The following is a 13,276-nucleotide window of genomic DNA, read 5'->3' as shown; positions in this document are numbered from 1 at the left end:
TTTTGCAATGATTTTCGCAACAAAGCTGGCCAAGCTAAAGAGTGAATTTAATAGTGTAAATATTGTGTACCTACTTCAAATGATAAACGCCCAAATTTTTATTTAATGCAGAAATTACCTGACATCAGTAAATAAAAGGACAGCATGGACAATAGAATGCAGTTCTGTAGTCACATTAGATATCATTTCTTTAATATCTACCTTCCTGTGTTCCAAGGGTGAGACTTCAGGCTTTTGGATGTTTTACAATGATACTTTCTTCAAGCCAAACAATAGATACAGGATGATGAGAAGGGAGAAGAATGGCTTGAGTTCCAGTAAAACCTCAACCTCAATAGGCTCATAAGAACAGGAGGGAGTATATTTGGTATTGTCATTTGTGGATACTCCATTCTTCACCTAGGAGCACAGAATCCATATTAAAATTTCACATAATTTCATAGATGTAGAAGCCACCAAATATATATAAATATATATATATATATATATATATATATATATATATGCAGAGACAGAGACAGAGACAGAGACAGAGACAAGGATAGATATCTAGATAGATAACTAGATAGATAGATAGATAGATAGATAGATAGATAGATAGATCAGCCACCAAAATTAGATATGATTAAGATTAATGAAGCTAAGAAGTGCATGATTCCAGGGACAGGTTATATATATTTCCTGAGAGACACAGCTAGAGCATGTTATTTACACAAGTGAGTGCCAGTGGCAAACCAGAGATTTGTAAATGGACCTCTTCTTGGTAAATTTTGAGAAAGGTTTACTAGAGCTGAAGATGCTCTACCCCATCAGTAGAACAATGACAATGAACAAGAACATTCTGGTACTATACAGGTATTCAAAGACTGTACATGGGCAGACCTATGGGTCCAACTGCATATGTAGCAGAGGATTGCATTGTTGGACACCAAAGGAAGGAGAGGCCCTTGGTTCTCCCTAGGTTTGACTCCCAGTTCAAGGAAATGTCGAGGGGCAGTAAGGGGGGTTTAAATGTAAAGGAAGGGAAACGTTCAGGTCTTTTATGGAGAGGATACTGGGAGAGGAAAAAAACATTTAAAATGTAGATATAGAAATATCCAAAAAATATTAAAATTAACTTAAAAATTAAAAAAAATCAAAGAAATATAAGTAAATAAAACTGCAAGGTAATCAGACATATTGATTCAGAAATCTAGAGGGACACTGTCAGGGAATGGTAGTCAGCATAACACTAGTGGAAAGAATGAGGTGATGAAGTTTCAAATAGAAGCGTTTCTCTCTCCCAGATATCAGTGTCAGACAGAAACTGTACTATAGGAATCCAAAGCTGGAGGAGATTACTCTGAGCTGAGCATACAATACTTGTCTTTCCCTTCCTCCTTAGGTCTTTTTCCTTTTGGGGGAAAAAATAAAAGGCATGAGCTCTCAGAAAAAAAAAAAACACTATACCTGTCCCAACACCTGACTTTTGGAATAATAAAATTAATGATAAAAAATCTCTGATTCTCAGGAACCATAACAAGCAAGGAAAACCAGATGCTACTGGGAGGTTCGCACTTCCTGAATCCCATTATGGAAGGCTCAGATCAAGACTACGTGTTCAGTGAACCCTCACAACCCCTACACAGCACTCACTGTGCTTTCCCATGTACCACATATTTCATTTTTTTAAACTAAACAGAAGGCCAACATTCTTCTACTCATTTCTGTTATGTACATACTCTTTGTTCTCCCTCCCAAATGACTGTTTGTACTGAAATAGAGGCCATTTAGTATTCCCTAGATGTACTGCAGGAATATCTGTGATGCAGTTCCTTGTGACATCACAAAAGCTAGTGCTCTCCAGGGTACAAGAAATTTTTCAGGGAGGGCCAAATGATGATGTCACTGAGAACTGCCATGGCCTACCTGCTTTCCTTATATTGACCAGATTCAAGGGTGCCTATTCCAGGAGAGTCTCCTGTGACACAGTGGTAACCTTTATGTACTATATCTCTCTACAGCTGGAAACTTCTCTTTTCTTCATCAGTGGTTACAGGCTCTTAATGGACCAAGTCCGTTAGGGGCTTGTATTGGGTAGAAAAGATCTAGGAACATGGGTTGTAGGAGATTCATCTGGATATTTTCTCTATTACCGGGTCCATTCCTGTTACAAACAGTTCAATTTTCTAGATTTTCCCTCTTTCTCAAAGGCCATTTTTTTTCTCTACAGGCATTTAACTGAGTGAATTTTGTATTTCATTTTCTCATTGTTCATTCCTTGTTAGGGGACTTTATAGATATTCCTGTATGTGTACTCAAACATTCTGTTTACCAATTCTAGATTTTTGCAATGATTTTGGCAACAAAGGTGGCCAAGCTATAAAGTGAATTTGCAAGTGTAAATATTGTGTATCTACTTAAAATGATAAACTATCAAATTTTTATTTTATGCATATACATAGCTGCCTGAGTAAATAAAAGGAGAGCAGGGACAATTGAAAATGTTTCTGTAGTCCCATTAGATATCATTTCTGTAATATCTACCTTCCTGTGTTCCAAAGGGTGATATTTCAGCATTTTGGATGTTTTAAAATGATTCTTTCTTCTGGCCAAAGATAAGATAAAGGAGGATTGACAGGGAGGGAAGAACTTGAAGTCCAGTGAAACCTCAACTTTAATAGGCTCATAAAAACAGGAGCGATTCTATTTGGCATTGGCATTTGTGGATTCTACATTCTTGACGTAGCTGCTCAAAATCCATGTTAAATATATATATATATATAAAATCAGCCACCAAAACTAGATAAGATTGATGAACCTAAGAAGCACATTCTGTCTGGAACCAGATGTAGATCTTTCCTTGGGACACACCTAGAGCATGTCAAATACAGAAGTGAATGTGCTGTTGCAAAAATATAAAAATAAAAGTAGTCTTTTACCCCGCGAACACTTTCACCGTAGTTTCCCAAGCCTCTGCTAGATATCTTGGTTGAATACAGCCCTACTCCTCATCTGCCCAGTGTCTCTTACTGCCACACACATTCTTACACTCAAATCCTCACATAAAAGAACACACAACAAAATAATCTTTGACCCAATTGATAAGATATAATAGCCCACTTAAGCATACCAAGCCTGGTACCATCCATACCTTTGGAACATTAATAACAACAAGTAAATACACAGAGCAGAATCTTAACTTCACCTGCCATGGCTTCTCACCTCTCCTCTTTCTGTCTCCCCTTTTTCCTCTAGTCTCTTCTACTTCCTTCAAACTTCTTTCCTGCCCATCCTTCCTTCCTCCAATGATAGGCCTCCTTCTATACTGGACCTGCCCCTCACCTGTACTTCACAAATTTAATGGTAAAGTGGTTTTGCAGAATTCACCTGAGTTCTGAGTACAGGACAAGGCAGCTGTCCTTAGAGCAGTGGATTAGCATCAAAATACAGATAACTTCAGTGTAAACAATGTTTCCCACTTTTTGTCCAGTTAAACAGACTTTTCATTTATATATCAATTGAGTAAGATTATTACCATTCAACAATTTATAAAGCATTTGATATATTCAACACCCAGTCTGTCACTATATCAGTTAGAAATAACATTTAGTTCTTCATTTCAGCTTGAGAAAGGCTTAAAATCTATATTATGTCTTGGTAGCTTGTATACTATCTGATAACTATCCAAAAATATCTATATCCAGATTTATACGGCCTGATAAGCAATGAGACTATAATCAGTCTCCAAACGCGCCAGAAATCTGAGAAAGACCAAATATCTATACACATAGGAAGCCTAAGACGACTTCTAGTACTGAGAGGTTGTAGAGACAAATTTCCACTAGCACAGTCCACTGTTAGCAACATGTGAGTGGGATACTTCCTCCACTTTTCAGTGTTTTTTCCTAAATATTGACTTTAAAATGCATTTAGCATAATAAATATTGAGGAGGATGGAGGGAGGGAGGAAACTGAATGGGAGGGGAGGTAGGGAAGGGAGTGGGCTTTGGAGGAATTAGTTATAGGGAAAGCAGGGAAAAGAGAATGGAAATCACAAGTGTGGGGTGCACATCTCAAGGAAGATCCAGAGAACTGGGAAAGGCGAGTCCCCAGGATGTCTATGGGGGTGACTGTAGCAATGAGGGTACAGATCCTTAATTTGCCAATTCTGTAGCCAGGAATGACTAACAGTGATGTGACAAGGAAAAAAAACCCACCCATTAAACCTTCAATCCAAAGTGAACACAGCCTACAAGATCTTCAGAGACAAAGATAGAAACAGTAGACATGGAAGGAATTTCCAACCAATGGTTATTACAGATTGAGACCTACCGCGTGAGCAATCACCTATCTCTGATACATTAAAGATATTCTATCATGCTTGCAGACAGATTCCTAGTATAACTTTCCTCTCTGTGACTCCACCCTATAGCTGAGAGAAACAAGTGTAGAGATTCACCACCAAACATTAGCTGGAGCTTGGGGAGTCTTTAAAAAAACAGGTGAAGAATCGAGGCCCAGATAATATGAGGGACTTCACAGAAAGACCAATAGAATCAACTCATGGGGACTCTTGGGGTTTGTCAAAGATTGAACCAGTAACCAGAGAGTGAATATGGACTGAGCCTGAGCCACCAGGACATAGGTAGGAAATATATAGCTTTGTCTTTTTATGGGTTCCCCTGACAATGGGTGTTGGCGTACCTTGAAGATGGAGCACCGATCTTGGGATGTAAAGTGAGTAAATAAATGAATGAATTTTAAAGAAACAGATGTCCCATCTACATACAACATGTTTTGGGGAAACCCAATTCTAGTTGTTCGGTACCCACATGAAGACAAAGCCTGTGGACTGCCTATATCCTTAGAGGCCATAATCCTTTTCATTCTGTTCTTCCATCTGTGTCCCCAAGCACCACCCCTGGTATGGCTAATGGATGTGTGCTTCTGTCTGAGTCAGCAGCTTAGTGGAGTGTCTCAGAGGGAAGCCATGTTAGACTCCTTTCTCCAAGCATAACAGAGTGTCAGTAATAGTGTCAGGGATTGGTGCTCATCCCTGGGATGGGCCTCGATCTGCACTAACCATTGGTTGATATTTCCTCACTCTCTGTTCTATGCACGGCGCCTTCATTTCTTGTGGTCAGAATAAATTTTGGGTCAAAAGTAGGTGTCTTTATCACTCCATTTGGGTTGCTCTCTGGCTACCGGAGATTGCTTCTTCAGGTCCATATCACTGAGGCTGTGAGTCTCAACTAAGGAAACACCCATTGATTCATCGGCATCTTTTACCCCAGCTCTCTGCCTCTTTCTGGATATGACCTCTACCTCCTCAACCCATTCATCTAGGCTGCTGTGTCTGTCCTCACTAGCAGATGGTGTGATCAAAGAGACTAGATATGCAAGGTGAGGAGATACCCGAGGGTTCCCCTCCTGCTCAGAGGAGAAAAGGCTGGGAGAAGGATTGTGAGAGGGGTGAACTGGAGGGGGCAGTGTGCAGCATGTAAAGTGAATAAATAAGCAAATAACTATGAAAATAACTAAGTCTACTTGAAGGTAAGAAGCAGGTGTGTGTGTGTAAGTAAGTAAGTAAGTAAACTTGAATGTAAGAGCAGTGTGTGTGTGTGTGTGTGTGTGTGAGTGTGAGTGTGTGTGGCTGTGTATGTATTTGTGTGTGTATGTTATATATATATATATATATATATATATATATATATATATATATATATATATACAAATACATATATACATATATATATATATATATACAAATACATATATACATATATACATATATATACATATATATATATGTGTATATATATATGAAGTTAAGAACAGGTGGGTGTATGTTTAATATTAAATTAAAACATTTGAGAAAACAGTAGTCTATGCAGAAGACAGGACAATTAAGTCACTATATTTACAAAAAATGGTGTTTGCTGCAGATGAATGAATGATTCGGTGATTAATAGCATTATCTGTTCTTCCAGAGAACCCGTTGACAGCTCACAAGTGGCTGTAATTTCAGCATCACGGAACCTCACACCTTCTTCAACCTCCTGGACAGTAGGCATGCATGTGTTGCACATGTGAACAAGCATATGTACAACTAAAAGTATAAAAACAGAAGAGCAGTTCCTGCTTGACATAATTTGATTTTCGTGAATATTCATAGTAATGATCACAGTCAAATAAACACTTTATTGTTCTATAGCGCAATGAAAACCACTAAAAGGTAATGATCACATAAGTCACTTAAAATCTATTTATTTAAAAAATTGCAATAAAAATTTGCAGAAATGAATTTAAAATTTTATTAATATATGAATTAAAAAATATTAATATTCTCATATAGAGCTGAAAATAATACTTTACACATATTTCTTTGGCTTGTATAAATATTGCAGTTTGTGGTTAATTTGCTGCTGGTTTTTGTAGGAGTTCTTTTCCAGGTATTAGCCCATAAACTCTATAAACTCATGAAGAATACACTACAGGAACGTAGGCTCTATTGTGTTGAATCCAGGAAGGTTGCTATATGTTTTCCTTCTTGTCTGATCAATTTTCTCTACGTACATTACAAGGATATTTTTGTTCATGGGTTCTTCCACTTTTGTCAAGCTGATAGCTGATAGCTGATTACTGGAGAATATTTAATTTTTGAAGATCATTTTTGAAGATATTTCCTAATGTCTGCACTATCAATGATATAGATTTTCAAATGTGTGGCCAAAGGAACAGCTATCAAGGGACTAAACATGACTTTTAACTAGTGTTGCTTTGTCTTTTTGAAAGAAGTAATCGGAAAGGGATGCTGTTTGTTTTAAGGGACTCTGGGGGAAAACAGGAAGGAGGACAGCATTTGAGACATAAATAAATTAAAAAAATAAATAAATACAAAAAATAAAGAAGAATTCAAACTATACAGGAAAAACCGATTTAATTGCTAGGAAAGAGTATGGTTTTATGTCGTGTCCTAATTCCTGAATTTTTATACTTTAAGCAATCTAATGACTAATTCTCAAAAATCAGAAAATTGAAAAAAAAATTGTTACAAGTAACACAGTAGGTTTACCAAATCATAACAACAATGTTTCTAGAACTGTACACTTTCTATGCCCATATCCAATCCAGAAATCCAGTTAACATTTACTTATTACATATCTTAAGTCATTCAGTTTTGTGATAATTCATTACTATTTTTATCTTCTGTGACCACACCTTTGAAGATAACTACTTACCTTGCAAGAATGTCTCTGAATTTGGATTTGCCCAGTGGTTTTCCTCTTTTAGGTTGAGATTATATGTACTTGACACCGATACCACAAAGTGTTTCTTGCTTCGCTTATCGCAGTTAAGCATTAGGAGGATATCTGTCATCTTAACAAGAACCAAATATGGAGCAATGAAATTATTTTAAATTATTTTCCTTTCATATTTAAAATATTTTAATGTATTTTCTTTTGTATTTCCTTTTAAAGTAATAGAAGTTAAAAGAGAATTACTTAATGCCTATGGAAAGACTGTGTGTCTCTTCAATACTTTATGCATTGCTTTCAACATCTCGTCATTTTTTTACCAACATTTTGACCTGAATGGTCCTTACTCCATGTAAGTAGACTCAGAACAATGAGTCTGAGGAGAATATAATTACTGTCTTTCTGTATGGGTGACTCATGCCTAAAACAATACTGTAGTTTTGGTGTCATGGTAATGTGTCAATGTCTTCAATATTTTCAGCACACTTAAATGGAATTTTATTTTTGTTTCATTATACTCATAAAGACTCAAGATTCTAATTTTATATTATTTTATTTTACTTTTGAATAGCAACCTGAATCTAATTACATAACTCTAGCTGACTTTTATATTTGTATTCGGTCACTTGTAAACCCACTTCAGTTCCTGTATGTGAATGCATATTTGTGTGTGTGTGGATGTGTGTGTGTAAGTGCATGTGTGTATGTGTGTGTGTGCCTGTGTGTGTGTGTGTGTGTGTGTGTGTGTGTGTACATGTGTGTGTGTTTATCTGAAACTATGATATTGATCTTGAGAATCACCTGGCTGAAATTCTTTTCCACAGCCCTTTTAGAAATCAAAAAGTGGAGGAAAGACTACTCCTGTTCCAAAATAATAGACACTGGGTGAACAGAACTGAAGTATGGACTGATCAAATGGTACACAAAGCAGAGGTTAACAATTCACTCTCCTGAGAACTAATTAACAGTTCCAGTCCAATGCAAAGAATTTACATGTACTGAGGAATATGGAATTGTATTATAATGAGCTGAGATCATGTACAAACAATTTCTGAAAGATTTCCAAATAGCTAAGAATGGATACAGAGAATTTTCAAGACCCTGAGACATTAACATGTGGTTTAAACTCTGTCCAGAGGAAACCACTTAAGTACAGGATTAATCTACTAAAGTAATTTAGTAGCAAGCATACTTTACAATTGTTTGCAATTAAGCATGGTGGTGAATAAAGAGAACACTTTAAAAAAAGGTATGTTTCTTAAAGTTTGTTTCAAGACAGCAAGAAAAAGCACAGTTATTATTTTTTTTCTTTCTTTCACAGACTTTGCACCTTTTTGAAAGAGCACTTTGGGATCCTTAATTACCTATTTATTATCAGAACTTTCTTCAGACCCAGAGTTCTTTTCAGTCCTGTCTTGACTTCTTCGTACTTTAAGCAAAGATGATGGGTTCAGCATGGATATCACTGTGGTATGGAAGATGACCAATAGTTTTTCAACTCCTTGTGGGTGGTTAGATTTGGATATCAAGTAGTTTTTTCCCAACCCTACAAGGCAACCTATTCCCCATGAAACAATTGCCTTGTGGGAACATACCTCACTACTCATTTGGGCTGCAGAATGAAGCAGGTCCATACAGTGGACAAAGGCCATGGCTGGCAATAGGAAGCACTCAATTATACAAAAAGTGTGAAGAAAAACGTCTGTGTGGAACATCCCTCCTGAGAGATTCCTCAGATCTCACTTTCAAGGCTCTCCATATATTGGGTATGACAGAACTAGTGTAACCAATTTTCAGGATACATAAGTTCATCAGAAAAATGTACATGGGGGTGTGTAGAGATGGACTGGTGCAGATAATAAAGGCAATGAGAGCAGGATGAGGGTGAACAGGAGGAAGCATTCTCCAGGTACCTCAAACTTCTTGGCAATTGAAAAGTATTTGACAGACAAGTCCTTTTCCTGCCACAAAGAGCAATTGACACAATTTGCACTCATCTCCTGGAAGACAGAGCATTAAGCCATTAGAAGGATTCTTACAGATAAGAGATATTGATTTTTTAATACTTTTAGACACTCAGTTACATCAGAGTCAAAGTCTTTCTCTGTAGTCACAAAAATCAAAGCTTAGAAGTGATTTATTCTCACAGATTTTCATATCTAACACTTTCTCTCTTAACACCAGGAGATTTTCCAAAGTGTGTTAAGCATTGAGTCAAGTGTCCAAATATTTACAAAGCTGGTGCAAACTTGTAGTCTTTGCACTAATGCAGTTCAGGCAGAAATTTTCCCATGGGTGAGTTCAGTTTCACATGCTGTATAAGCAATCATTGAAATTAAGGAAAAGAAAACCTTGACTGTATCTCAACTTTTTCCCCATTCTAATCAGTATCTAGTTATAAATGTTATGCAGAAAAATAGATCAACCTACTTATTTCTATGCTTTCGTATTGCCACAGTATAGTCTCTCCAACCACCCTGTGTGTGTGTTGGGTCCCGATTATTCTCTGATTGCTATTATGAATATTCAAACCCACACAATAAAGGTATAAATTCCTCAAGACCCATTAATTTGAAGATAATGCAAAATCAAGTAATCATTTGATAAATAAATGATAACTGTTTTTAATACATAGAATTAAAGGCAAGGCACATATTGATGTCTACACAGTAAGGAGGTCATCAGAGAAGCTTTTTAAGATGTGTAAAGTGAGACATGGAAGTGAAGAATGATCAACCAAACAACACCATACCCCTTCGTGCCACAACCTTCAATATGACAGATGGTATTTGTAACTTAATAATTAACGTCTCTTTATAGAACATGTTTTTTAGCAGGAGTATCACTGCATAGGCGTTAAATTACTATTTTCTTAATATTTTTGTGATATTCTATCAACCAGACTTTTGATTTAAATAAATAAAAAAAAGAATAAAAGATGTATTGTCTTGATATGTAGTCCGGGCTAACCTGAAATTCCTAATTTCTCTGTCTCAGTCTCTTGAATGTGAGTATTCTAAGAACAGGATATGGTGCCTGACTTGACAGAAATTCCTTCCTATTCTTTATTCTCAACATCATAGAATTCCAACAAACTACCTGTATTTCTGTACACATAGTATTTATACAGTTCATCCCTCTTTGCTCATTTTTGCATATGGCACCTGTGGTGTGATTGCTTGGTTACTTTCATGGAAAATTGTTCAGTTTCAGCAGAGCCTAGTCTGTTTTCAAATATCTACCTGTTCTTCTCTCTATAGTTACACTCTGTTTTTCACAATGTCACTGCTAAAGTAGCTGTTAGCACTGTGGTGGTGACTACTTTTCATCTTGTTCACATTGTTGCTTTATATGGAGACTGAGTATGGACTGCAAAGTTCTTATCATTATGTTTACCATCCTTACCAATATCTGAGCTCTCATGTAATGAGGAACTCCAGTGCTAAGCGTAATTTGGTTCCTTGGGGATTCTGCCTGTCCCTTCCCATTATATCTTCTGAAGTTCAGTCTCATGTCCCTCAAATATTGGAATGTGGCAAACTCATTTTTCTCACACTCTGATAACTTTTCCCTTCAAATGAGATGTCCTTTCCTGTTTTGTGGAGTGTATATGTATTTCCTGAAGTTTGGTTTTTCTTGACAAAAAATATACCACTTTTTCCTGACAAGTGTAGAGTAGGAGATATCACCAGCCTCTTAGGTTCCCTCTCTATTCACTTGATATAATGAAATGTCAGAGGTATGTGAGTAGATCAGCACATGGTTAATCCACAAATCAAATGTGATCTTCAGTATTTCCAAATTTTAGATAAATAAACATGTTATCTATGTTTATAAATACCATATAAGACACACACACACACACACACATACACACACTCACACACACACTTGTATGCCTATATATTCATGCAGAGACAGAGACACAGAAAACACAATAGAAAAAAGCACGTAGAGGTTGTACATGAATTAAAATGTTAGTACAAGCAACAATGAAGGATAACAGTATTTGTTTACATCCTGCTTCACCATTTGATCACTTATAAACACTGCTAAGAAAAAAAGCATTCCCCATGAGTTTGCTTCTGTATGAATAAGTTAATTTCCCAAATCACTTAAGTTGATCAGGTGTGGAATGCGTGTCAGCTACATGGGTCATGAGCTTGTGTGCATGTCTAGCCACAAACATTTTAGATTTACATTTGGGTACACGCTATTTTGGGGAATTTCTCACCACAATACATAATTTTCGTTTCTGTTCAATAATTGATCACTAGATTAATTTTCTATTTGGGTTAATGAAAAAACACAGCTCTCCAAAACAACAAAAAAAGAAAAACAATACACGATTTTCTTGTGGGGGCAGGGGACATAGTCAGGTATAATACTTTATTAGATCTATTAGATTGATCTGACCCATTCATACAAAAGTTATAAAAATCTAAGTGTAGAGAACATAGGGTAGACTTAAAACTCTGACAGTTATGAAGCGAGAGTGCTGTTGAACATACTTGACCATTCAGTGGACTCTGTTCTTGTAGAAAAATAAATGCTGGAATGCATAGGTTTCTATTGTTATGCATTTCACACTTATTTTAATGTAGTGTAAATATTTGTCCATTTTAAAATAAAAGAAACAAAAAACCAAAACAAATAAACAGCCTTCCCACAGCGAACACAGAGAATGACTATATTTTTAATATGAAATATTTTTAAAGCAACTTACTTTTCATTAGTAATTTCTGTATTTGTATAGTTAGCTCTCTAGTTAGAGAGTGAGGCCTTTCTTCTCCCAGGTAAATTTCCAGAATATTAACTCAAGAACTAGAATGTTGTATTTACATTTGGATGTGTGCAATAAAAATGACTCACGAGAAATCCTGAGGTTTCATAAAAGAAAACTTACTAAAGCTAAAAGCACACATTGCACCTGACATGATAATAGTAGGATATTTCAACACCCCATCCTCATCACTGGAGAGATCTTGGAAACAGAAATTAAACAGAGATGTAGAGAACATAATAGAAGTTATGAACCAAATGGATTTAACGGATATTTATAGAACATTCCATCCTAAAATATAGGGATATACATTCTTCTCATAACGTCAGGGCACCTTCTTCAAAATTGACCACACAATCGGTCCCTCAGCAGACCTCAACTGATACAGGAAGATAGAAATAATCCCATGCATTCTATAAGATCACCACACATAACACTTGTCTTCAACAATAACAATAATGTCAGAATGCTCACGTATACATGGAAGTTGAAAAATGCTTTACTCCATGACAAATTGGTCAAGGACGAAATAAGGATAGAAATTAAAGACTTCTTAGAACTTAATGAAAATGAAGACACAACATTCCCAAACATATGTGACACAATGAAAGCAGAGCTAAAAATAAAAACTTATAGATCTGAGTTCTTGCGAAAAGAAACAGGAGAGAGCATATATCAGGAGCTTGATAGCACATGTAAAAGCTCTAGAACAAAAAGAACTAAGTAAACCCAAGGGGGTAGAAAGCAGGAAATAAAACTCAGAGATGAAATCAATGAAGCAGAAATGAAAAGGACCATACAAAGAATCAACAAAACCAGGAGCTGTTTCTTTGACAAAAACAATAAGATAGATAAACCCTTAGCCAAACCAACCAGAGGTAAAAGAGACTGTATCGAAATTCACAAAATCAGAAAAGAAAAGGGAGACATAACAAGGGAATCTGAAGAAAGTAAAAAAAAAAAAAAAAAAAAAAAAAACATCAGATTCTAGTATAAAAGCCTATATTCAACAAAACTACAAAATCTGGAGGAAATGGACAATTTCGTAGACAGATACCAGGTAGCAAAGTTAAAACAGGAACAAATAAACTATCTAAAGAACCCCATAACTCCTAAAGAAATAGAAGCAGATATTGAAAGTCTCCCAACCAAACAGAGCCCAAGTAGAGATGGTTCAGTGCAGAATTTTATCAGACCTTCTTAGAAGACCTCATACAAATATTATCCAAACTCTTCCACAAAATTGAAACAG

The 13,276-nt window shown here is 36.1% G+C and overlaps 2 long non-coding RNA genes across 4 annotated transcripts in view; one reads left to right on the top strand and one right to left on the bottom strand.

Annotated features, from left to right (window-relative positions):
* Positions 1 to 6,190, top strand: part of LOC134484339 (uncharacterized) — a 149,721-nt gene extending 143,531 nt beyond the window's left edge. The window contains exon 5 of the long non-coding RNA XR_010061743.1: positions 5,973 to 6,190. This is a non-coding gene — a long non-coding RNA (uncharacterized LOC134484339). The remainder of the gene's footprint in view (positions 1 to 5,972) is intronic.
* The window catches only part of LOC134484338 (uncharacterized), a 40,021-nt gene that overhangs the window by 6,569 nt on the left and 20,176 nt on the right, over positions 1 to 13,276 (bottom strand). The window contains exons 1-3 of one of the 3 annotated variants that reach the window (XR_010061741.1): positions 8,606 to 8,708; positions 7,224 to 7,362; positions 5,928 to 6,091 (exon numbers count right to left, since the gene is read on the bottom strand). This is a non-coding gene — a long non-coding RNA (uncharacterized LOC134484338). Of the gene's footprint in view, positions 1 to 201; positions 400 to 5,927; positions 6,092 to 7,223; positions 7,363 to 8,605; positions 8,709 to 13,276 lie in introns of those variants that run through there. The other 2 variants (XR_010061740.1, XR_010061739.1) reach the window with 2 other exon arrangements.

This window comes from Rattus norvegicus, chromosome Y (assembly GCF_036323735.1).
Source record: "Rattus norvegicus strain BN/NHsdMcwi chromosome Y, GRCr8, whole genome shotgun sequence".
Lineage (NCBI taxonomy): Eukaryota > Metazoa > Chordata > Mammalia > Rodentia > Muridae > Rattus > Rattus norvegicus.
Note: the sequence above shows the minus strand (reverse complement) of the source record. Positions and strands in the feature narration are given on the sequence as shown.